We start from the raw sequence: 26,473 nt of genomic DNA on the forward strand, positions 1-26,473 counted from the left end.
AAAACTTACATTTTCTTTTCCTTTTTTTTTTTTTTTTTTTTTTTTTGATACAGGGTCTCACTCTGTCATCCAGGCTGGGTGCAGTGGCAAGATCTTGGCTCACTGCAACCTCTGCCTCCTGGGTTCAAGCAATTGTCCTGCCACAGCCTCCCTAGTAGCTGGGATTACAGGCGCCTGCCATCATGCCCTGCTGATTTTTGTAGTTTTAGTAGAGACGGGGTTTCACCATGTTGGTCAGGCTGATCTCAAACTCCTGACCTCAGGTGACCCTCCCCGGCCTCCCAAAGTGCTGGAATTACAGGTGTGTGGCACCTCGCCCAGCCAAAACTTACATTTTCAAAAGAAGTTTGCCTCTCCAAAAAAAACAGATTGGATAGCTTCTAAACTATATTAAATAAGACCAAATAAAGATTTTAATTATTATAAAACAAAAGTCAGTAATCCAGGGAAACATCACCTCCACGAATGTCGAGCCCATTCAGGTGTTGCTGGTAGAATCCTAAAGAGTGATGTCTCTGGTTCCCGTGAACAATGGTCACAGTCCACAACCTTCGAGGACACAGCTCAGCTCCCACCAAGGGACCACGGCTGGGAGGAGAGCAGCAGAGCATGATCCCAAGGCCGCAGTACAGCTAAGTGCTCTCCAGAACCTGGACAGGAAGCCGTACTCTCTGCCCTCCTCACTGGGCGATGTGGATGCCTCTGAGCTGTGGCTTTCTCCCTTCTAGTGGAATAACAATTGCTGACCTCACAGGGTCGTTGTGAGGATTAAAGGAGAGCATACATGCAAATCACTTAGCATCATGCCTGCTAACAGATCAACACACGACTGTTATTAACTCGGAGTAGTGACGAGGGCGAGAGAAGATAAGGTAAATGGGACACACAGTAGAGAGAGTGAGGGAGTGTCAGAGGCGGGGGTGGGGGGTGACACCCAGGCAGCCCCAGCTTCTACTTACCCGGACTATCCACTTGCAGCCAGGGAAGAAGACCCCATTGAAGGAGGGGATGATGGAGGGGCTCAGATGTTTGATAAGATGGGAGGTCATCCTTGATCTACTTCCCTCCTCCCCTCTCACCTCCAGCCCTGCCTGGCCCACTTCCCAGGGTGATCAGGTGGGGCACCATGGGCCAGCAGAGCCCTAGAGGGTTCCAGAGCTGTGCCTCACACACAGGGGCTATGCTGGGAGGCAGGAGGTAGGGCTGCAGGTGTGAGGTAAGGGAGCTGGGATTCCCCATCAATCAGCAGGGCCCCAGGCACACCCCACCCTCATTACCTGGGGGCCAGAGGCTGCTCCATTTGAAGTGTGGGCTCTCTCTGCAGATAGGCCAGCCGGGCCCTCCCCAGAGGCTGGGCACCTGAGCAGGTGTGGGGTAGGGATGGTGGGGGGCAGGGATTTGCAGGTTGTCACTTCTTAAAATAGAGCCCCGCAGCCTGGGAGTCAGCCAGGTGTGACTGCCACGCAGTCTCCCAAACTGACTGATAGGCACATTTCAACTCTGGGCCTGCACAGACACATAAACTCCTTGGCACAGACCCCAGGGGACACTCTTATCCACCAAAGACAGACACTTGAGTCTGTACACCCATGTCCTGACTCACACCCAGCCCTATTCATGTACGGGCCCCTTCTCCACAGGGTCTCACCCCCCTCACACTCACTCACACTCCCTGACACTCACAGGCCCTGCAGCCTCCTAGGTCTCCCTGGCTGGGACATCTGCCTCCTGTGGGCAGGGGCCATTGGTTTTTTCACTGCTATCTCTCCAGTGCCTGTAACGGTGTCTGGCACAAGCCAGTGCTCAGGAAATGTTTGTTCTGTAAATGAATACCACACACACTTGCACACACACACAGAGACACACATGCCATGATTAATTATGCCACCCTCACCCCTCCCCACCCTGGTGCTCTGAGTTCTCCGAGGCCCTGGAGGGAGCGGCACCTGGTGGTCTGTCCCTCTCTGACCAGGTCAGCCCCTTGCACCCGTTGTCCAGGCAAGGGAGGGTGGGAGGTGGCCCAGGGAAGCAGAGCTTTGGGAAGCAGCAGCTTTGAACCCATGTTTGGAAGGTGAGTGGGGATCCTGGTTTTCTACAGGAAGGACCTCCCGCAGGGGCCACAGCAACATGCTGAACCCGGCTGTGACAGATTGAGACATACGAATAGAGCATGTGGTGGCCACAGAGCCCATGGATGGGTGGTCAGGCAGTCCTCCCTGGAGGAGAGGAACCTTGTCCAGGTGAGAGACAAGAGGACCTTCTGGGAACAGGGCTGGAAGGGGAAACTGAAGCTGTTGGTGTGATTATTCCAGGACTGGCAAGGCCGCATCGGATCTGTTTTAGGAGTTCATGATACCCTCTGGAGTGAGGGGGAAGCTCACAGGGCAGGCTCACTCACTAGGGATTGGGCAGGCCCAAGCTGCAGCCACAGGGGCTATTGAGGGGCCAGAGTGAAGCCCCTGATCATAGCCTGCATCGGACGACTCGAGAATGAGGTGCCTGGGGGAACAGGCAGGTGACGGAGAGGACCAGAGACAGACAGGTGGCCAATGGGAGACCAAATGGATAGACTAACAGATGGACTGAAAGATGGAGGAGGATGGATGGACAAACAGATAGACTAACAGATGGACAGAAAGGCAGAGGAGGACAGACAGACAAATGGATAGACAGACAGACAAATGGACAGACTAACAGGTGGACTGAAAGATGGATGAGGACAGATGGACAAATGAATAGACTAACAGACCAAAAGGCAGAGTAGGACTGATGGACAAACGAATAGACTAACAGACAGACCGAAAGGCGGAGGAGGACAGATGGACAAATGGATAGACTAACAGATGGGCTGAAAGGCGGAGGAGGACAGACGGACAAATGGATAGACTAATAGACGGGCTGAAAGGCAGAGGAGGACGGACAGACAAATGGAAAGGCAGAAATGGGTGGATGAAAGAATGGACATTTGGAGTGGGGGTGGATGGGGGCTGGAGAGGCAGGGAAAGAGGGCTACTGGACCTCTATCCCCACAGTCACCCTCAGGAGCCTTAAGAACCAATTACTCCCACTCCAGACCTCCCACCCCTGCACATCCCCAGCCAGGCTCCAGGGAAGCCAATGCCTGCTTGACCTGGTGCCCAGAGACGCACCTTCCAGCCCGGTATGATCCTGCTGCTGTTACTACTGCAAGCCCAGATGTGGAATCACCTCCAGGTGTTCTCACCAGAGCAGCTGTGCCTAGGATGGGATTGGGGCAGGCTGTATCTATGGACTAACACTCGTCAGCCCTCCAGCACCTAGGGAGTCAATCACGGCAGACACTACACCATGCACACACACACACACACACACACATACACACACACACACAGTGGCTGAACCACAGCCCACAGACACTCGCTGACACACACAAATGGGCACGGTCACAAATGCCCAGATACCAGGCTCCAGATGCCACAGAGATGCAATGTTGCACAACTCCACAATGACCCAATCATGTGGTCTGCACTGTATAGGGTAACCTGGACCCTCAGACCCACCCAGCACTCATGCTGCCATTAACTAGCCAAGGTTCACTGAACAGCTCCTGGACCAGGCCTCATGGGATGGCAGGAAAGCTGCCTTCAATCTCTGGATATTTGAAGTTGCACCTTCAAGGCCTCCTTCCAGAAGATGCTGGACCCCTGAGCCTGCCTCGCAGGGCCCTTCCTCATCTCAGCCCCAGCCCTGCCTCCTGCCCTGCCCTCCTCCCATCTGCCCTCCCTTTGGCCACATTTCCCACCTTGGGCAGGCTTTCCCTTTCCACTGTGCCTTGGCGCACACAATGCCTGTAGCCAGGAACCCCTTTCTCAGTGCAATGATCCCATTCTTCAAGACAGAGACCTCTGTGTACCTCCACTTTAATGGTGTGACATGCAATAGGGCCTCCAAAAATGTTTGTTGACTGACTGACTGACTTTCTGGATGAAATCATTAGAAGTACAAGTTAGCTCAGAATTAGGGCCAGACGGACTGGCCTGGACTTGCTGCTATGGGTTCTAGTCAGAGCAGGAAAGTGCCCGTTGGCTGGAAGATTTTGAGCCCCCATAAGCACACACATGTGACTACAGCCCCCTGGAGTAAGTCCTGCACCCTTGTACCCTCCACATGCCATGGAAAACATGTGCCACTGCCCCGTGCCAGGCCTGGCCACACAGCGAGGGCTGTGGGAGGGTCTCAGCCACGGTTAGGGGCTCCCAATCTCCTGTTCCCTCTACCCACTGACACCTAAGGAAGCCCCAGTCTCCTTTCTAGGATGTTCTTTGGGGCTGGGGAGTATCAGGGCAGGCCCTCTGCCAACTCAGCAGGCCGGGGGACTTTGGATGTGCTGACACTGGCTGCCCTGCCACACCCTGTGTGGGCCCAGTTGGCCAGAGCTCTGACCAGCCTGGGCCTGGGCCTGGCAATAACCCATTGACTGACATGGAATTTCATTCCTTCAGCAAGGACCAATCATACCTGCATAGAGCTGACATGGAGTAAGGCCCGTTTCTAAACACTTCATTCATATTTGCTCATTTCATTCTTGTAATGACCCTGTGACGTAGATACAGTACTGATGCCCATTTCACAGTTGTGGAAACTGACGCACAGAGACAGATAAACTGACTTCCCACCATCAAAGCAGTTAGGAGTGGGCAGTTATGGTCCACACCCAGGTTATTGGGCTCTGGAGTCTGCACTTACTTTCCTTTTTTTTTTTTTTCCTCAAATGGAGTCTAACTCTGTCACCCAGGCTGGGGTACAATGGTGCGATCTTGGCTAACTGCAACCTCCGCCTCCCGGGTTCAAGTGATTCTTCGGCCTCAGCCTCCCGAGTAGCTGGGATTACAGGCACCCACCATCATGCCTGGCTAATGTTTGTAGTTTTCTAGAGGCAGAGTTTCACCATGTTGGCCAGGCTAGTCTTGAACTCCTGACCTCAGATGATCCGCCTGCCTCAGCCTCCCAAAGTGCTGGGATTACAGGTGTGAGCCACCACCCAGCCTGGAGTCTGCACTTTCAACCACTACATTCTACCATGTCTCTTCTTTAACTTTTTTTTACAAATAACAACAAAAAAAGTGAGGCTGGGCATGGTGGTTCTTGTTTATAATCCCAGCACTTTGGGAGGCCAAGGTGGGAGCATCATTTGAGGCCAAGAGTTTGTGACCAGCCTGGGCAACATGGCGAGATTCCCATCTCTACAGAAGATTCACGACTGTGATCCCAGCTGAGGTGGGAGAATCACTTGAGCCCAGGAGATTGAGGCTGCAGTGAGCTGCATTCGCGCCCCTGCACTCCAGCCTGGGTGACAGAGTGAGACCCTGTCTCAAAAAAGAAAAAGTAATATTACTTGCACCAAGCAACCTTTGGCATTAGGGGCATGGACATGTGACATTCCAGATCCCTTCCAGCCCTGTGTCTCACTTGCACACACACGCTACCTGCCTCATCCTGATGTTGCCAGGTGCACCCCTGTGACCTCCCGGTTCCTCCACAGCCAGGCATTGGCTCGTGGGAACTTGGTGCTCTCGGGTTTGGGTCCCAGTGGATTCTGGAACATCCCACCCCACGCCTGTCCTTCCCTGCCACCCCTGCTCTGCCCCAGGCCAGCATTCCTGGAAAGCTGAAAGGCACTTTGTTCAGGGCAGATGTTTCCACACAGCTTCTATAGCTGGAACTGGGCTAGGCAGAGAGGGGGTCCACCCACAGCCCCACGGGGACTGCATCTCGAGACCAGAAAACTTGGAGTGGCCCTGGGGGATCAGTGCTGTTCCCATTCTCTGTGGCAGGGGCCTTGGCAGGTGCAAGACCCAGAGTGTCCCCCCACAACCTGAGAGGGCTGCTTCTGGACACAGAGAGCTCGGGCCTCAAGTGCCTTCCTGGGTCCTGCCCATTCCTGGAGATGGAGTTCACTACGCTCCTAGCCATGTGCTGGGTGCGGGGCGAGCCCCAGATGGCTCCCCGACAAGAGGTGCAGGCACAGCCTCTCCATGAGCCATCAGGGACTCGGGATTGCATCAAATCCCCAAAGACTTTCCTGGGCCCACACTAGCCGTCAACCTGGGATTCACCTCCCAGGCCTCCACCAGCTGCTGAGGGAGCGGAGGTGGGGAGGCAAGAGCATGTCCTATCCTGCCTCCTGGCCCCCAGCCCCAGTAACACAGACCTGGGGTGCCTATTGTCTCAATAGCAGAAATCGCCCTCCCCTCCGACCCCGGGCCCCCTGCAGCCCTGCTCCCCACCGCCAGGCTTAATGCATGACCCGCCACTCAGCAGGTGATGACCTGCTCCTCCTTGGCTGGCCCTTCCAGCTCCTCCTCCTCACCCATCCTGACTCAGAGGCCTATCAGCTGCCACTGCCCCTTGGGTGGGAAGGAGCTATCTGGATGCCAGGGCCTGAGGGGCTGGCCATGCCCTCACTCCTTACTGACCTGACCTTTAGCAGGTCCTCCAGAAACACCACATGTACACGCATGCGTGTGCACACACACACAAACACCCACACACTCACACCCAGCTGCTCTATGACCTGATGAAACAGTCCGGGTGCAGGGCTGAGGCAGGCCAGGGAGGAGAATTAGACTGAGCAAAAACAGGGCATGTGCTGGGCAGCCTCCTGCTCTCCCACAGAGGTCCCTGCACCTCCTAGTACTGGAGGGCAATGCAGCCCGGCCTGGGAAACAGACCTGCACTGCTTGCTCCCTCCCCAGAACAGGCATGAATTCTGGCTGCCCCTTGGTACTGGCCTCCGACCTTCTAGTTCTCTCCCTCCCTTTCTTTCTCTCTCTCTCTCTTACATACACCCCTCTAGATTCCTCTCCTGCAACTCCTCAAAATTTCTCACCCACCCTCACCCCACAGAAGGAGCATCAAAGCCCCACACAGCCTCGGGCTCTCTCAACACCTAGGAGTTGAGATCAGGCCCTTGTGGCCCAGTCTTGGGGACTTCCCCCTACCAGGGTTGGCCCTCTTGGGTCCACGCCCCTTTGGCTAGACTTCTGATCGCTCTGGCATCCACCCCGCAGCTTCACTACGCCTTCTCTTGCCTGCAACACACAGAGGTTGGCAGTGGCTCTGCACTGCTCCCAGCACCCCAGATGGCTCAGGGCTGTGGCATTTCGTTTTCTTTCATTTTTCGCCTTCATGTCTGTGCTGTTCACTGTGCCTGAAATGCCCTCCCCGCTAACCTTCCTGCCCATTGCATCAGTGGCCCACATGTCAGCACCTAGCACTTAGCACCAGCGAGGCTGTGTCCTATCCTCCTGATGAGGCCGATGAAAAAAGTCCCATTAATTATGCCCACTGTTGGCCGAGTGCGATGGCTCTCACCTGTAATCCCAGCACTTTGGGAGGCTGAGGCAGGAGGATCGCTTGAGTTCAGGAGTTCAAGACCAGCCTGGGCAACATGGCGAGCCCCATCTCTACAAACAATGCAAAAATCAGCTGGGTGTGGTGGTGTGCACCTGTAGTCCCAGCTACTTGGGAGGCTGAGGTGGGAGGATCGCTGGAGCCCTGGAGGTGGAGGTTGCTGTGAGCTGAGATCATGCCCCTGCACTCCAGCCTGGGCAACTGAGGGACCCTGTCTCAAAAAAAAAAAAAAAAAAAAAAATTATACCATTTTTCAGAAGAGGAAGCTGAGCTGACAGAGGTCAAGAAAGATGCATTTCTACCCACCTTTCAAGATTCACTTCGGGCACCACCTTCCTCAGACTCTTCCCTCCTCTTCTTCACCACATTACTATGCCTGCCCCTGTCCCAGGCAGGAGAAACTGCTCCCAGGTTAGAGCCACTGCCCCTTGTAGTGACTTCTGTTTGAGGCTGAGACCTCAGCCCCCAGGTCCTGATTTGTGCCCTCCTCCCTCGGTCTCGGGGCCTGTGACAGTGGGCCCTGGGGCTGAGTCACTGCCTGGCCTTACCTGCCCAGCCTTAAACCAGGCAAGCTTAGGTGCAGATGACCCTGCTGCCCAGAGAAGTGGGCGTCAGGAAGGATGGTCAGGCCCTCCTCCCTTTTCTCCTCCCTCCTACTCACCCATCTCCTGGCCACTTTCCTCCCTGTCTTGTCTTGTCTTTTTTTTTTTTTTTTTTTTTTTTTTGAGATGGAGTCTCACTCTGTCACCCAGGCTGGAGTGCAGTGGCACAATCTCAGCTCACTGCAACCTCCACCTCCCGGGTTCAAGAGATTCTCCTGCCTCAGCCTCCCGAGTAGCTGGGACTACAGGCGTGTGTCACCATGCCCAGCTAAATTTTTGTATTTTTAGTAGAGACGGGGTTTCACCATATTAGCCAGGATGGTCTCGATCTCCTGACCTCGTGATCCACCTGCCTTGGCCTCCCAAAGTGCTGGGATTACATGGTTGAGCCATTGCTCCCGGCCCCTCCTTGTCTTTTCATGTCTACTTCTCTCTCTGCCCAACCCCATCTACACCCTTCCTGCCAGTTCCCAGGAAAAGTGACTTGGACTTTGCTGATGGGAAGCAGAATCTGGGCTAAAACTAGGACACGAGCGGGGCTGATGCCTCCAGCAACTCCCCCAGCTCAAAGAAGGCCCAGCCTGGACCACATCGCCGGGAGCCCTGGCTCAGTACTGGGGGTTACCTATAGGCGGCCATTTCAACGTGTGTGTGTGTGTGTGTGTGTGTGTGTGTGTGTGTGTGGCGGGCAGGACGGGGGAGGTGTATATTAATGAGGGAGGGGAAATGGACCACTGAGCCCCAGCCCCAACACCGCATTTATTTACTGGTCACCGAGTGAAAAATAGACCCTGAGTGTCCCTAGAGCAGGTGCAGAAAGGGAGAGGGATTCCAGGACCCCTTGGGAGCTAGCGGTGCCTCAGGGCCTCCACATGACCTCCCTCTCCCTGCGGGGTGGGTCTGTGATTCTGTCGAGTGTCACACACACCCCTGTGTTGCTGGGCGGCACCAGGGCAATGTTTTGTGCACTTCGCAGATTGCAGTGTTGTGTCGCAGAAGAGCATGGACTTTAAACCTAGATGGGATCCCAGCAAGGGATGACTGCACACCTGCCCCACTCTGGCCTCCATTTTACAGAGAGGGACACTGTGGCTCAGGGACAAATGACCAGCTCAAGGGCATGCAGAACCAGGCTGGACTCAGGTCCCTTGGCTCCCAACTCTTTTTTTTTTTTTTTTTTTTTTTTAATTATTGAAATGGAGTCTCGCTCTGTCGCCCAGGCTGGAGTGCAATGGTGCAATGTTGGCTCACTGCAACCTCCGCCTTTCGGGTTCAAGCGATTCTCCTGCCTCAGCCTCCCGAGTAGCTGGGACTACAGGTTCCCACCACCACACCTGGCTAATTTTTGTATTTTTAGTAGAGACAGGGTTTCTCCGTGTTAGTCAGGCTGGTCTCAAACTCCTGACCTCGGGTGATCTGCCCGCCTTGACCTCCCAAAGTGCTGGGATTACAGGCATGAGCCACCACACCTGGCCCCACGTCAGGATTCTTTCCACTGTGTTATATGGTGCCCATCACATTGGATTCTGTTTTATTCCATCTTGTTTCATGTTATGTTATATAACGCAGGCAGAGGGGTGGGAGGTAGTGGTTGGAGGTGGAAAAGTGGCCAGAAGATGAAAAAACAAAAAAGCAGTAGGCTAAGGTCCAGGCAGTGAGCCCACATCCTCCCCTACCTGAGATTTCTCCCCCATCAGGTGTAGGGGGCGGGGCTCGCCCGGCACCCAGTGCCCTAATTAGCTCCTGTTGACAGTTTCTGGTTGATGTGTTATCACCTTGGGCCTGCTTATCTTTATCAGAGCCAAAGGTTGATTGGGGCATTCTGGCCAGAGCTCAAAGCAACTCCACTCCAATTTCACAGGGCATTTATGACTACTGTGAATAATAACCCTCTTTCCTCAAGATAGCAGCCTGATCCATTCAAGACCTTCCCCGCAGAGTCCTTGGTGTGATCCTCACCACACTCACCAGGAAGACAGCACAGAGTCCTTCTCCCATTGGCCAGGGAGAAGAGCAATGCCCAGCCCCAGGGTGAGCTGGCCCGGGACCCAGGTCTCCTGAGCCCTGTCCTCAGCACCCAGCCGCAATGCCCCAAGCTCTGGAACCTGACAAAGCGAGACCTCCCTACCAGGGCCATGGTCCCTGCTTCTCCAGCCTTGCTCGTTGGGACCAAGGTTCCCGGGCCTTATCAACCAAGGAGGTAGAATATTAATCTGGCCATCTATGCCCCAGCCCTGACCCTCATAGCCCAGCCGCCATCACCCAGGTGGTGGGAGTATCTGTACATCGGGACAGAATGAGGTGGGGCTATGTAAGGGGCCCCTATGAGGGCAGGGCCCTGCACGTAGCCTTTGTGGCCGCTGGAGGGGCTCACCCTAGGTCTTTTCCCGACATCAGCCTTGGAGCCAGGTCTTTAGGTTCTCACCAGCTCCCCTCTGAGCCCCAGGGGAGATATCTTGTCTGAGAAGTGACACAAACCCTTCCTGACCCTGATATTCCTACCTGGACCCCCTTGGGGGCAGTGGCCAGAGGGTTTGTCACTGTCCAAGCAGACCTGGGTCCTACTCCCAGCTCGGCCATCATCTCCATCCTTGGTACTCCAGGCAAGCCACTGCATGCACAGACCTCAACTGCATCTCCTGTAAAATGGGAGTAGACTTTGATCTGTCCCAGAATACCCTCCTTCCCTGGAGATGTGGCACCTGAGTCTGGGTAGCGACCCCTTCCCATCTGCATAGATACACCTCGAATAGGATCCAGGCCCCTGGATGTCACTCGTTTGTGTTTTACACTTCACTGACCTCACTTATGGCCACCTAAACCCCTTAGCTCCTGGGCCAAGTCTTCAGGAACTCCAAGGGAGATGGAGATGCCTTGCAAGGATGTCTTCGGAGACCTCAATCAGGACAATCCCTGCCTGGCAGGTGTGTGTGTGTGTGTGTGTGTGTGTGTGTGTGTGTGTGTGTACACCCACCCTCCCGAGGCACTGTCTACAGGGGACATTGTCCGGAGGGCTGGGCGGTTGCCTTTATGGCCAGGCATAAAAGGTAATCATTGACCACATCAATGCCGCCCTGCACGTCAGTGCCCGCCCAGGCTCGACCCTGCCAGGCCCTAGATTACTTTACAGTCACATAAAAGGAGCCTCCAGACTGGCCCCTGGGGACTTTGGCCCTCAAGGGGGAGTGGGAGGGGAGCCGTTCCCCGGAGACAGGCTTTTCTTCTAATATTTACTTGACCAGAGAAGAGCCCCTGCCTTTTATCAAACACCACTGGGATGTCTCAGCCCAGCCTGCCTAAGTCACAGAGTCCCTGTCACCTGGTGCAGCTCCTCTTGCCCTCTCTCCTCTGCCTCTCCTGTCAGGACCCTCCAGCAGCTTGGACGCACCAAACAAGGCTCTGCCCAGGCTGGAACTCAGACACATCTGAGAGGCACCGATGTGTCTGAGTTTTATCCAAGCTTTATCTTACCGAGGCTCCATAACCTCATGAGGTAGGCACCAAGATAATTCCCGTTTTACAGGCAGGAAAACTTGAGCTCAGAGAGGCTGAGTGACTTGCACAAGTCACACAGCCAGTAAACAAACAACTTCAACAACTCGTGTGATCTGCACAGCAGTGGTTTCCAGACCTGTTTGATTATGTTCTGCTATCAGGAAGAAACAACTCTTGGCACACACCTTCAGGATAATGATGCTTCCACAAATCATATACACGTGTGACTGAAATCTGTGTATTAAATATTAGCAAATATCTGCACTCCTATTCTCATCCCATCATTCAAACCAGGTCATTCAAACAGAACACAGTCCCCAAGTCTCCTTTCCAGCCGGTCCATCTCAACAAAGAGACAAGGGGGGGACTGCGCTGAGCTTAGGAGGAAAAGTAGGCCTCAGGCAGGCGGATATATTTAGGAAAGGGCATTCCAAACACAAGGAACAACTTGAGCAAAACTAAAAAAGCAGGAAATGGGCTGGGCTGGACATGGTGGCTCACGCCTGTACTCCTGGCACTTTAGGAGGCTGAGGCAGGAGGATCACTTGGGCCCAGGAGTTTGAGATCAGCCTGGGCAATATAGTGAGACCCCATCACTACAAAAAAGTAAAAAATTAGCCGGGTTGGCTGGCATATGCCTGTAGTCCCAGCTACTGGGGAAGCTGAGGTGGGAGGACAACTTGAGTCCAGGAGGCTGAGGCCGTAGCGAGAAGTAATCACGTGACTGTACTCCAGCCTGGGCAAAAGAGAGAGACACTCTCTTGGGAAAAAAAGAATTTGATGCAAACAACAACAACAACAAAAACCAGTAATACACGCATCATAGATATTGTAGATCCGACAGGAGGGGAGAATTGGAGAACGACCTGATTCAATATCCGGCACACAGCAGGGGCCCAGTACATGGCAGTTGCTCTCATTATTAGAACGCTCCATTCTCCCTGCTCTGCCTGAAGAAACCGAACTCACCCTTCGATATCTAGTATCTCTAGTTCAGACTTCACTTTTGAGGACCTCAATAAACATATTATCCCCTCCCCTGGGCTTGCCTAGCTCTGGACTCGTAGTGGTAATATAGCACTGAGCACATCACACGATGGTTACTTGCATACATGTCTGTCCCCCGAACCACCCACCACTGCTGTGCTCCTATACTATTATACATACTTAGTGGACCTGGAAAACTTCCTGTGACCTGGTTCAAAATGGCAGAAAAAGAGAAATAACGTTAGAAGAGAAAGGGAAAAAGGAGGAAGAAGCAACAGCGTATTTCCAGGCACTTTGCTCTTCACTTGGGTTATTTAGTGAATAATCTCATCACTAGATAATCTCTTCAACCCTATAAGGTAGGTGTATCAGGCAGGAGAGGCTAGTTTATGCTGCAGTAACAAACATCCCAATGTTTTGGGGGTTTGGTTTGGTTTGGTTTTAGAGACAGGGTCTCGCTTGGTCGTCCAGGCTGCAGTCTGGAACTCCTGGCCTCGAACGATTCTCCTGCCTCTCGAGCAGCTGGGACTACAGGCTTGTGCCACCACACCAGTCTAATTTTTTCTTATTTTTTGTAGAGACAGGGTTTTCTTATGTGGCCTGGAACACACAAATCCTAGGCTGCTCTCAAACTCCTGGGCTCAAGTAAACCACCTGCCTATGCCTCCCAAAGTGCTGGGATTACAGGCATGAGCCACTGGGCCTGGCCCATCCCAACGTTTAGGTGGCTAAAAACAGTGAAGATGTATTACTGTCATGGCAAATGAGCACTGCAGACGACTTGGAGGACCCTGAGCTGTGCTGTGCTAGCCCGGAGACCCGGGCTTAGGGAAGCTTCCTATCAACGGCATTGTGGATGACCATATGGTGGCAAGAAGGGGCTCTGGGGATTCACACATTTGCTCTTATTGCTGCTACCTGGAGGGGAGATGTGTCCATTCTACTCATATTTCTGTGGCCAAAGCAACTCACATGGCCACAATTACTTCAAGGGGGTAGTGAAGTTACCAGGCGAGTGAAGTTACCAGGTAGTGAAGTTGCCAGGCCTGCACCCCCAACTCTGTGTCATGAAGGCCGCCATCCCCAGGTGTGCCAGCAGCCACTCCCAACTGTGCCACCCAAAGCCTCCTTGTGGCAAAGAGTGGACCCCACCCCTCCAAAGGCTACCCATCTCATTTCCCTGGAATACTCCCCCCATAGTATCAACACACAAGAATCTGGGTCAGTCCTTATCTTCCAGCAAAACTGAACTCATCAAGGAGTCCAGCCTTGACTTTGGTTCGGCATGAAAATCACAACCATATTTCACAGACACTGTGGATTTGGCAACCAGCAAGGGGGAGTGGAAAAAAACCAAGGACTGCTGGCTTGGGGTTGGAATGCGATTTTTTATCAAATAATTACATGCTATGTGCAGGCTGGGATCACACGCTTGAGGTTGTGCCTCGAAGAGAGTCTGCCACATGCATTTCCCAGCACCCTTTACCTTTTTTCCCATCATTGCTTGCAAGGGAGATTCTGTTGTCTCTGAAGGCAAGTCAGCTATGGTACGGATGCGTGCGAGGGACAGTCAACCAGAGAGGTGCAAACCCACAAGGAGAGCCTCTGGGAACACAGCCCTGCTGGTCCCCGGAGAGGGAAGGACAGGTTTGTGTCTAGCTTCTGAGTTCAGGTTTCAGAAAAGCCTTGCACACTTTGGGAGGCCGAGGCGGATGGATCACCTGAGGTCAGGAGTTCGAGACCAGCCTGGCCAACAATGGCGAAACCCCGTCTCTACTAAAAAAATACAAAAATTAGCTGGGTGCATGCTTGTAATCCCAGCTACTCGGGCGGCTAAGGCAGGAGAATTGCTTGAAGCCAGAAGGTGGAGGTTACAGTGAGCCGAGATCATGCCACCGCAGTCCAGCCTGGACAACACAGCGAGATTCTGTCTCAAAAAGAAAAAAGGAAAGAAAGAAAGAAAAGCCTTATAGCAGCTCACGCTCACATCTGTAATCTCAGTACTTTGTAGGTGGATGGATCACTTGAGCCCAGGAATTTGAGAACAGCCTGGGTTACATGGTGAAACTCTGTCTCTATTTCTTTTTTTTTTTAAAAAAACCACTGCATCTGGCCTACTTGTCCTTATTATTATTATTATTATTATTATTATTATTATTATTTTGAGACAGAGTCTTGCTCTGTCACCCAGGCTGGAATGCAATGGCATGATCTCAGCTCATTGCAACTTCTGTCTCCCGGGTTCAAGTGATTCTCCTGCCTCAGCCTCCCAAGTAGCTGGGATTACAGGCATGCACCACCACACCTGGCTAAGTTTTGTACTTTTAGTAGAGATGGGGTTTCGCCATGTTGGTCAGACTGGTCCAGAACTCCTGACCTCAAGTGATTCGCCCTCCTCGGCCTCCCAAAGTGCTGGGATTCCAGGCATGAGCCACCATGCTCAGCCCCTATTATATATTTTTTTAATTATATTTTTAAATAAAAAAAAGAAAAGGTTTCCACATCCAGAAGTGTGTGCTAAGCCTCTGAGAAACAGTGCACAGAAATGCCCGCAGCCGTGGGCCTTCTTCCTTCCTCTGCTCCAGGGGCGAGTCAAAGGAGGTGCAGTTAGGCAAAGGGGTGGAGGCTCAGGAGAGCAATGGGAAGAAATGAGCAAAGTTTCAGGAGATGAAACAAAGCAAAAGTTTGAGGTCTGAGACCAGTGAGATTCAGAGGCAGGGGCTGCTGGGGGCAGGGGCAGTGGGGAATAGAGGAAAGAGCGTGGATCTGGGGCTCTGCTGCTTACCAGTTAGGTGACCTGGACAATCCCCAGGCCTCTCTAAGCCTCCGTTTCCTGAGCTAGTGGAATCACCCAGGCCACAGGGCTATTGTAGGGGTGGGCGCGCTCCTGAGGAAAACTAGCATGAGCTTGGCACCAGGCAGGTGAGGTCACATGCTGCTCTCTGGGCCCCCAACTGCTGTCCCCCAGACCCTGGTGTCAGACAGGGCCTGGTGAGAAATCCTTGCTGCCCTAGCCTGCCTAAGCTGTGGAATGGGGAGGGGTTTGTCCAGGAGAATCAAGTCCCAAGGGAACCAGCTACCTGCCAGGCAGAGGCTGCAGAAGGGCTCACCTGGCCTTTTCAGTCCCTCTCAGTCCCTTACTGTTCTGTCTCTCAAGAACATCCTGGCACTTGCCGCTCCACGGCCCTGCTGGGGTCCCAGGTGGGACTTTCTCGGGGCAGAGGAAGCAATTCCAGGGCCTGCCCTTGGCAAGCTCATAGTCTAACTGGGAAGAGAGTAGTGGCTCACTATCCAGAAAACATGGGAAAGAGACTGTGGTATGGGGAGAGCAGGAAGCGTTCAGAGGCAGGAGGCAGAGCATGGGAAGGCACTGGAGCCTGAAGGATGGAGAGGACCAAGAGTGGAGGGGATGGAGGGCTCTGCAGGCAGGAGGCACAGCGGGAAGAAAGGGCTGGAAGGTTGAATGGGGAGCAGCTAGGTGGGGAACCCGCAGTCCTAGAGATAGGAGCAGGGGCCAGGCTGTGAGTGGTGGGGCCGCCTCAGCTGGGGAGTTAAGGTAAGGATGAACAGAAAGGCTCTGGGGCCGCCCAGAGTGCATACCCCCCAGGGCGCAGACAGGGGAACAGCAATTGTCTCTGGGGGGGATCCTTACCTCCCTATCTCATTGTCCTAGGAGACAGGACCTCACTTGACTGGCCCCCAGCCAGGCCTGGCTGTGTTGACAAATGGGCCCTTCCCCCTGGCCTGGGGAGCTGAGATGTGGCATTGTTAAGCTGCAAGTGAGTCACAGAACTTTTCCTTCCCGCTCTTCCTCTCTGCTCTGCTTGCCCCACACCCTGCTCATTCTCTCTCTCTCTCTCTCTCTCACACACACACACACGCACACGCACGCACGCGCACGCGCACATACATACACACTCACCTTTCAGAACCTGTGAACTATAAATAAGTGGTTTATCAACATAAATGACTTGATTCAGGCTGGGGTGGGGAGGGGCTTGGCTCAGATTCCTGGGCGTGTGGGTACCTGTAGAGTGGGTGCAGTGGGTGCCTGAGTGCGTGAGGGCACAAGCGTGCAGTCTCGGACAAAGTGGCGTCTCAATGTGTGACCTTGCTCAGGCCGGGGCAGTGTCTGGGAAGGGAGTGGAGGCATCTTTGTGTCTGTGGGGTTGTGGTGGGAGGGGGCTGTGGGGCGGGCACAGGCGTGTGTGCTGTCTATGCCCCCAAGGGGACAGGGCATGGGTGGAGCACGTATTTGTGCCCGAGGTGTGTCGGCAGGGATATCCGTGTGGTGAGTGTGGGAGCTGGGGGTGCTGGGCATGAGGAAGTGTTTCTGTCTGTCTGTGTGTGTGTTGCGGGGGCGGCGGGGGTTGGCGGAGAGGCTGTGCCTGGCCAGCCAACCTTTGCCTCTGGTTCTGCAGGATGTGAAAGGATTTGTGACTGAGGCCAGTGTCACACCCTCCAGTTGGATCAGAGGGTTGGAGATAAACCCAGGTGAGCAAGCGTTGGTGGCTGTGGTCGGCGTGGTGTCCCATTCCCGGGGAGCTCCAGGAGATAGGGAAGCTCATCTGACTTCCTGAGGGCCTGGCAGCCCCTCCTGCCCTCCTCAAGGTGGCCCACCTGCCACGCCAAGCCCAGCCAGAGAGAAGGGGCACCAGGAGCACAGGGCCTGTGACCCTGCAGGCAGGGCACAGCAGGGCACCCAGGGAGGACAGGCTCGGTTCCCACTCACAAGCCCCTCCCACCTGATGTCGCCACAGCTAGACTGAGAATCCCAGGAGGTAGGGCTTGACTTCTCTTTCTTCTCCCAGCCTCAGTCTCCCCAGATGTCAAAGGATGACAATGATCTCTACAGAGAGTAGCTAACTGCACCGAGGTGAGCTTGGCGTCGTGGCTGGCAGGGAACGGAGGCTGCCTTCCTTCACCTCCCAGCCTCCAAAGAAAACGTTCAGTTGAGGCCTCCTTGGGGGTGGGTGCGGGTCCTTGGGCCATCTCTAGGGGGCGCTGACAGGCAGCCAGCACGTGCCTGCACCTGTCCCTAGATTAAATGAGCAAAAGACAGCTGAAAAAAAAACCTGGGCAGGCCTTGGGGTTGGGGAGAGGGGCTTGAGGCTAAGTGTGAATGGGGGATGGAAGTTCAGTGGGGCCTGGCTGGAGGGTTTGTCTGTGGCATGTGAGACTTCTGTCACCCACTGGCCTAAGAAAGAGCACCAAAGGCCCTTCTGAGAATCAACTCTCAGGCTAACGTGGGCTGGGCTTCATGGAAGGGATGGAAGGGAAGGTAGTCCCTGGATGCTTGGTTGAGGACTCACTCCTTCTGGGATGGTGGAAGGAGGGCAATGAGGCATCACTGGGGTCTCCTTCTTTCCTTCTCCTTTGCGAGCCTCACCAAAGCAGGCCTGCCACCTCAGGCCCCTCAAGGAGATGAGAATCCACAGTCCCTGTGCCAGGAGGTGGCAGCAGGCAGGGTGATGGGCCCTGGAGGGAGGGCTTACTCGGGGCACTCTTGCCTTTCAAAGGTGGCTGCTTTCTCCTGGGATTACTCCCATGCTTTGGGGTCCCTGGGGGCAATGCCATGGCCTCCATGCGACCAGGCCTCCTGAGTGGCTGCATCGCTGGCAGGGAGGCAGTTCCAAGGTCAATTCTGAATTCTGTGGGGTGGTTCCAGTCCCAGGAGGACCTGCCTCCCTCCAGCACTGCCCATCCATAAAGGGCATTTGTGCCCAGGCAACACCCAGCCACCTGGGGCTGGGGGAGCCGGGGCTGCTGCGAACACAGTGCCGCAGTGAAAGTGGGACAAACGCGCCTGTGTGCACCCTGGCCGAGGTGCCAGAGGAAGTGTGGTCGGGGCAGAAGTGTTAATGGGCCTCCTTCCTGCTGTGCCCTGCCCGTGCCAGCTCCTCGGTGCTCATCCCAGCTCCCTGAAATGCTCGCTTCTGCTCAGGGCCAGCACACTCCCTCCACATCCCTGGCCGCAGATCTGTCCTGTTTTGACAAACATCCCGCTCAGCCTTCGGGTTTATGGTTTTTCCGTGTGCCTTCCTTCATGTGGTTGGGAACCAATCTCTGGTCCCCAGAGCTGTGTGGGGCTGGGAATGGAGCCTGGACCTGCAGGGCTCCCCAAGCAACAGCACAGGGGGACTGGAATCCTGCTCTCAGGGAGACAGGGCCCATCAGGGAACCATGTAGGAGGGCATAGTTGGTAGGGCCAGTGCCACGTGCCAAAGGGCACAGGCAAGGGAAGGGGTCTGTGGGGACAGCCTGCAGGAGCCAGGAGTGCTTCCTGAAGAAGGCTGAGCTTGAAGGATGGAGGGGTCAGAGGAGACTGTTGCAAAAGCAGACAGCACCAGCCCACAGGATGGTGAGCAGCAACTGCAAGAAGAGAAGCTTGGGCACTCGTGGGTTTGTTTTTATTTTTGCTTTTAAATGTAATATTTGGGCCAGGTGCGGTGGCTCATGCCTGTAATCCTAGCACTTTGGGAGGCCAAGGTGGGTGGATCACCTGAGGTCAGGAGTTCAAGACCACCCTGACCAACATGGAGAAACCCTGTCTCTACTAAAAAAAGTACAAAATTAGCCAGGCATGATGGCGCATGCCTGTAATCCCAGTTACTTGGGAGGCTGAGGCAGGAGAATCACTTGAACCCAGGAGGTGGAGGTTGCAGTGAGCTGAGATTGAACCATTGCACTCTAACCTGGGCAGCAAAAGTGAAACTCTGTCTCAAAAAAAAGAAAAAAAAAAGTAATATTTGTTAAGCAATAACTGTGCCCTGTGCTAAGTAAGTCTCATGAGTTCATTATCTCATTAATTTTCATAAAAACTCACAAGTACTATCAACCCCATTTTATAGGTGACAATGCTGGGGCCCACGAGATAAAGTAGCATACCTTGGCAGGAGAGCTGGTTAGTGGCAGAGCAAGGATTGAAGCCCTGGCAGGCATCCAAGGCAGGATCCACATGTTAAAGAGAAGCCACTACACTGTACATTCTGGTCAGTCACTGTTGAACTTTTGAATTTGAGTCAGGGACTACCCATTTGGTGTCCCTGAGTCCCTGGGTCTGCCCCGGGAGGGCCAAGGAGAAATCAACTAATTCCAGGGCTATCCATCCCCTCAAAGACACAAATTCACGCACCCTGGGAGCCTCAAGCCCCTTAGGAATCTGCATCATCCACAGGCTGATGCCTCCCACATAGGGAACACATTTTCTTTTTTCTTTTTTTTTTTTTGGAGTCAGAGTCTCACTCTGTTGCACCACACCCAGTCAAGGGGACACATTTTCAAATGTATTTAGGGCTGTTGAATAAAATATACACTCATCTAAAAGCATTGCAGGCCGGGTGCAGTGGCTCATGCTTGTAATCCCAGCACTTTGGGAGGCCAAGGTGGGCAGATCACCTGAGGTCAGGAGTTTGAGACCAGCCTGACCAACATGGAAAAACTACTAAAATGCAAAAAGTTAGCAGGGTGTTGTGGTGCATGCCTGTAATCCCAAATACTCGGGAGGCTGAGGCAGGAGAATTGCTTGAACCCAGGAAGCGGAGGTTGTGGGGAGCCGCGATCACGTCATTGTACTCCAGCCTGGGCAAAAAGAGCGAAACTCCGTCTCAAAAATAAATAAATAAATTTTTTTAAAAAATTAAAGCATTGATGAAGGTATCCTTGCAGATGACCATTTGTCTTCTTTTTAATCAAAGGATTTTTAAAGTTCAACTACTGTCACAGAGTGCAGGTCTGCAAAGTGTTTCAACTCTACGAAAGAGTGTATTTTAAAGGTTCAAGAACCATTTTACGGACTAAAACACTGAGGCCCTAGGAGATAGGGTTTCTTGGCCAAGTTGTAGAGTCAGCTGGGGCCCAGGGAGTTTAATCCAAGTGGTGTGGGTGTCTCCCTCTCTCTCTGTTCAGGGAAGTGCCCCCTTCATCCCCTCAGAGAAGGGCCCCTGCCCCAGGACTGCAGGACAGGCCCTGGGGGGTGCAACCTTGGGAGGCATGAAGCTGGAGGAACTGAAGGGCTAGGAGAAATTCAAGGGCTGGCACGGTGGCTCACATCTGTAATCCCAGCAATTTGGGAGATCAAGGCAGGTGGATCACCTGAAGTCAGGAGTTCAACACCAGCCTGGCCAACATGGTAAAACCCTGTCTCTACTAAAAGTACAAAAAAATAGCTGGGCATGGTGGTGGGTGCCTGTAATCCCAGCTACTTGGGAGGCTGGGGCAGGAGAATCGCTTGATGCTGGGAGGCGGAGGTTTCAGTGAGCTGAGATCGTGCCATTGCACTCCTGTCTGGGCAACAAGAGGGAAACTCCATCTCAAAAAAAAAAAAAAGAAAGAAAAAGAAATTAAAAGGAAAGTTAGACTGCCTCTTAACAGACTGGGGACAACCCCAAGAAATTAGAAGGCACCCCCAGCCTCACCTGTTATTTACTTCTCAGAGCCTTCTGTGAGCCCAGCATTTGCAGGTCCTGTCATGGAAGAAGCCGGCTCTGTGTGGACAAGCAGGAAGACAGGAGGGTGGCCCTGGGTATACCATACCACCAGGGTCATGGTATAGAACCGCCAGTGGAAGAAAGCAAAGGAAAGACATTTCTGGGGCATTTAGTATAGGCCCAGCACTGTGTTTTTACAAGCGAGTATTTTTGTTTTTAATCTCAACAACCCTATGACTCCCATTTATACAGATACACCTCAGACCAGTGAAAAGCAGTTAAAAAGCAGAGCCAGCACTTAAACTTGACCCCACAATGTGGCCTTATCTGTGTTCTGGGGGTCTCCCCAGGTCCTGAGCTGCCAGGAGAAGGGTTGCCAGAGGGAAAGAGGAGGAGGTGTTGGCCCAGCCCCCACAGCCCCAGCCCAGGCGAATATGCCCCAGCCCAGGCGAACATCCTCTCAGCCTGCCTTTATTGTTCACAAAACCGAAAAAGTGATGATGGTTTTCCTTCCTCTCTTTAAGAAAACAACAGAATCAAAACAAACAGAGAAGGGGAACTCCCCTCCTGTAGCTTTTGCCAGAAATAAAAGGAAGAAATAGTCCCAGTCATGACCTGGGCCACCCCACTGCTGGAACAGGGTCTGGGAGGGGAAGAGAAAGACCCTCCCCACCATAAAACCAGAGTTTTTGCTTCCTGATACTGATCCAAGCTCAACCTCACCCCCAGCAAATCCCCTACTCTCCTTCTCTGTCCATCCCCTCACACTCAAGATCTGACACACACACACACACACACACACACACACACACACAGCTGAAGCAACTGAAACTTCCCAAAGAGCTTTAGTAAATCCTAAGGAAGGGCAAAGAGGAAATAAAAACATATAAGTCCAGGAAACAAAAACAGCCCCCAAAATGCATTCCAGCATGTTTGACCTCCCATAGTCACTTCCCACTTGAGGCTCCCAGGTCCTACCCCATTCCTCACTCCGGAACTACCTGCACTGAGGCCCCCAAAGGACTAGAATAGCCTCACAGGGTCCCTTCCAAGCTCTAGATTTGGGCTTGCCTGTATCTCAGTTGCCTCAACAGTCAAAGTCTAGAGCAGTGTTGGGCTTATGGTAATACAGGACACCAGATCCCATCCTCACAGGAGCCCTCTCATTCATAATGTAATACAACTTTTAATTCCAGATAGCTTGTGCTGATTGGCTCACTTGGAGTGACTGGCAGCCTTCAGAGATCACTCTGTCCACAGTACACAGGGTTGTGGCCTTAAAGGCTCAGCAAGGTCATCATTTCTGAGCCTATAGTAACAGCCCCGTGGTCTCACAGAATGGGCCCACTTGGTCAGCCTCATTCTTTGACAGGGACTCTAGGGCCAATAGCACCTTTTGAAAACTGTCTGGATAAATTAAGGAATTTGTCTGTGGTCTAGATTCAAGGTCAGTGGGAAAATAGTTTTTCTCCATTATTACTAATTAGCCTCAGCAAATACTAAATGACTACTTAGCAATGGACTCAGTACTGTACTTGGTCCTGTGGGAAATGTACAGATGAAGACAGATGAGTCTCAAAGCCTCTCAGGGACAAGAGAGGGATGGTGGCAGGGAGAGGTTTCTGCCTAAACGATCAGAAAAAAGTCCATATGAAAACACCTCTAAGAGCTGTTGGAGGGTTGGAGGGGAGAAAGCAGCATGTGTGACACTGCTAATTGTTTGAGGATTATGGACTACAACGACCTGAGCTCCCTGAGGTCAGGGAATGTCTTGCCCCTGTTGGGTCTCAGGGCTGATAGGTCCTGCACTTAGAAGGGGCTCAATTAGCATCTGTTGGGTGAATGGCCATTGTCTGGCTTCACTGGCAGCAGATGGTCAGAGGAGGTCAAGCAATGATTATTCTCTTGAAGAAGAGACCAGTCCAGGGCTGAAGCCAGATCTTCTACCTCTCTGAGCAATCCCTTTTCCTCACACCCCCAATGCCCTACTCAGCCTTCATCCTTTCTCAACTGAACAGCAAGATAGTTACCCTCCTCTGCATTGTGCTTTTTTTTTTTTTTGAGATGGAGTCTAGCTCTGTCACCAGGCTGGAGTACAGTGCGTGATCTCAGCTCACTGCAACCTCCACCTTCTGGGTTCAAGCAATTCTCCCACCTCAGCCTCCCAAATAGCTGGGATTACATTAAGATTCTGGCTGTATTCCCTACCAGGTATAACTTAGGACAAGTTACTGATATTTTCTGAGCCTCTGTTTCCTGTTTATAAAATGGAAATAATAAGAATATCCACCTGTGAGGATTAAATAAGGTATGTTATTTGGTTGGTTGTTTGCTTGTTTGTTTGTTTTTTGAGACAGGGTCTTGCTCAGTCACCCAGACTAGAGTGCAGTGGCTCAATCTCAGCTCACTGTAGCCTCCCAGGCCCAGGTGATCCTCCCACCTCAGCTTCCGGAGTAGCTGGGACTACAGGCATGAACCACCACATCCAGCTAATTTTTGTATTTTTTGTAGAGACTGTTTTTGGCCATGTTGCCTAGGCTGGTCTTGCACTTCTGGGCTCAAGCAATCTGACTGCCTCAGCCTCCCAAATTGCTGGGATTATAGGCATGAGCCACCACGCCTGGTAAGCTCTGCATAGAGATACAGTAGGCCCTCCCTATCCTCAGGTTCCACATCAACGGATTCAACCAACCACGAATGGAAAGTATGTTAAAAACATGATAAAAATAACAACACTAAAAATAACAATAAAAAATGATACAACATTTTAAAATACAGTATAATAAATATTTACATAGCACCTAGGCCTGTGGCTCAGGCCTGTAATCCCAGCACTTTGGGAAGTTGAAGCAGGAGGATTGCTTAAGCCCAGAAGTTCAAGACCAGCCTGGGCAACATAGAGAGATCTCAGCTCTACAAAACTGTTTTTAAATTATCTGGGCATGGTGGTGTGTCCCTGTAGTCTCAGCTAATCCAGAGGCTGAGGTAGGAGGATCATTTAAATCTGGGAGGTCAAGGCTGTAGTGAGCCATGATCGAGCCACTGCACTCCAGCCAGGGGCCACAAAGCAAGACCCTGTCTCTACAGGAAAACAAAACAAAACAAAACAAAATAGCATTTACATGTATTAGATATTATAAGTAATCTAGAGATAATTCAAAGTATACGTGAGTCATTCATGCCTGCTTAGCCAAAAATAAAATATGCAAGAAGCTATGCATAGGTTATACGTAAATACTATGCCATTTTATATCAGGGACTTGACCATCTGTGGATTTTGGTATCCATGGGAGTCTTGGAACCAATCCCCCCAACACAGTACCCCCTAGGATACAGAAGGAGAGACGACTGTTCACAGAGGAGCTCCCAACATTTGTTGGCTTTCCTCAACATTGCAAGGATGATAGTTTTGTCTTCCCCAATGGCCCAGGAAGCTTCTTGAGGGCAGGTACCATGTGATAGTTGCCTTGTGTCCACACCCACGCCACCCCCGTTGTGGACCACTGGGCCATTGTGGGAGCTCAGTACTACTGACTGAGTGGTTCTATAGACCCAACGGCAGGCAGAGCCAAGACAGGGGGACTGAGGGATTGTGGATATCATCACCCCCTGGCCCTGCTGCACTCATACTCAGTCTTAAGACCCAGCTCTTTCTGACTCCTCCAGAAAGACTTCTCTGTCCCTCAGGCTGGGTCAGGCCCCTCAGCGTCCCACTGCACACGTGGCAGATAAGTCTTGATCGATGTGCTGTAATGGAGCAGTTATCTGTATGTGCAGCTGGCTCCCCAAGAGACAGTGCCCTCCCTTCTCACTCTTCTCTGGAGTCAGGCTCTGTAGCAGCCCAACACGGTTTTGATGAATGAATTAATAAATTTGCTCTGTGATCAGGAGCAAATTCCCTCTGTCCTATTCTCAACAACGGGAAGGCACTATCTTTACTAGATAAGTGAGAGGAAGGGGCCTGGAGGTGGAGGGGGCAGGGTCAGGGGAGGAACGGAGTGGCTTGTGACACCCACTATGGGCAGATGGGATCTGTTAGGAGTGGCTACTCTGGCTCATTGGGGAGGGCCAGGGTAGAGAACTGTCACATACCCTGGTGTGCCTCTGGCAAGGAGCTCTGGTGCCATGTGGGAATAGAAGTGCAAGGCTAACATTTTGTTTTTAAAGGAAGTCTGTGTTTCTAGCCTCTTCCTATCTAGGGACCTGGTCCCTGAGACCTGCCCACCCTCCCGGGCCATAGCACCAGCCGTGTGACCTTGAACCGGTCACCACTCATTCCTGGACCTCCAAGTTCTCATCTCTATTGATGGGGCTGCAGTGCCTTCATGGGCTGGTGCCTGCCTGGGAGGGAGCCCAGGGATAGAATCCTGGTTCGCTGGCCACCTCCCGCTGGGGCGTTGGCCCAGGCTGCCAGGTTTCACATTTCAGCTTTCAGAGTGTTTTCCTGTCTAGGGCACTTTCTATTTTTCAATACTTTTCCTATCACAGCCAAACAACAAAAAAGGAAATTGGTCGAGCCTTCTGAAGACCAAGGGCTAGGAGGGTGGGGATGGGCACAACTCACCATGGGAAAAGCTGGAGTCAGGGCTGGGGGAGGAGAGGCCTCTCCACCGGATTCCCCAGCACCCCCGCTCCCCTTCCTCTGGGGCTGACTCATTGTTTTGCAACAAACAGCCGGCAGCCAGGTCCCAGCAGTTTCTCAAGCCTGGCCCCCAAGCTGGCTGGGCTCAATCCCAGCCCTCCCAACTGCCTGGCCAGGCCCTGAACGATTGGGTTATCTCCACCCACATCTCCTTTGTTTGGGGCGGCTACTTGCTCACTTGAGGTAAACAAACTCTGGGCCTGTGTGAAAAGAAAGGAATGGTTATCTCTGAGGCCCTCAGTGGCCTGGCTGGGGAGCAGGACTATCAGAGGTCTCTGTCTCCAAAGAGAGGAGGGATTTCGGAGCATGGCGTCCAGAGGCCAGCTGCCTGGGTTCAAGCTCCACCTCTGCCACTGACTGCTGATGACCTTGGGCAAGTCCCTGACCTTCTTCTACTTCAACTTTTTTACCTGTAAAATTTGGGCACAATAATACATATATCATAAAGTTGTTCTGAGGATTGATGAGTTCATATTTATAAAAGGCTACATAAATGATGTGAGTTGTTTTGGTTTTTGTTTGAGACCAAGTCTCGCTCTGTCACCCAGGCTGGAGTGCAGTGGAGCAATCTCTGCTCACTGCAACCTCTGCCTCCTGGGTTCAAGCGATTCTTGCCTCAGACTCCTGAGTAGCTGGGACTACAGTCACACACCTCACACACCACCACGCCCAGCTAATTTTTGTATTTTTAGTAGAGACAGGTTTCACCATGTTGGCCAGGGTGGCCGCGAACTCCTGATCTCCGGTGATCTACCCACCTCAGCCTCCCAAAGTGCTGGGATTACAGGCGTGAGCCACTGCACCTGGCCTGATATGAGTTTTTAAAAGAGCTAGGTACACGGGATGTTAAATGGGGAAAAAGGTGGTGCGGCTACAGGTGACATTAAATAAAATAAACTCAACACCCAAGGCCAGGCTTAGAGGGC

General features: G+C 52.7%; 1 long non-coding RNA gene across 3 annotated transcripts; it reads right to left on the minus strand.

Annotated features, from left to right (window-relative positions):
• Positions 1-26,473, minus strand: LOC119627226 (uncharacterized). 3 transcript variants are annotated; one of them, XR_005243319.2, is made up of 6 exons: positions 25,470-26,473; positions 20,894-20,962; positions 10,497-10,633; positions 3,150-3,237; positions 1,684-1,819; positions 1-1,359 (listed from the first exon to the last, which is right to left on the minus strand). It is a non-coding gene; the product is annotated as an uncharacterized lncRNA (long non-coding RNA). The 3 variants fall into 3 exon arrangements; XR_012095279.1 differs by having other exon boundaries at positions 1-1,819; XR_012095280.1 differs by lacking the exon at positions 20,894-20,962 and having other exon boundaries at positions 1-1,819.

Source organism: Chlorocebus sabaeus, chromosome 14 (assembly GCF_047675955.1).
Source record: "Chlorocebus sabaeus isolate Y175 chromosome 14, mChlSab1.0.hap1, whole genome shotgun sequence".
NCBI classification, from domain to species: Eukaryota; Metazoa; Chordata; class Mammalia; order Primates; family Cercopithecidae; genus Chlorocebus; species Chlorocebus sabaeus.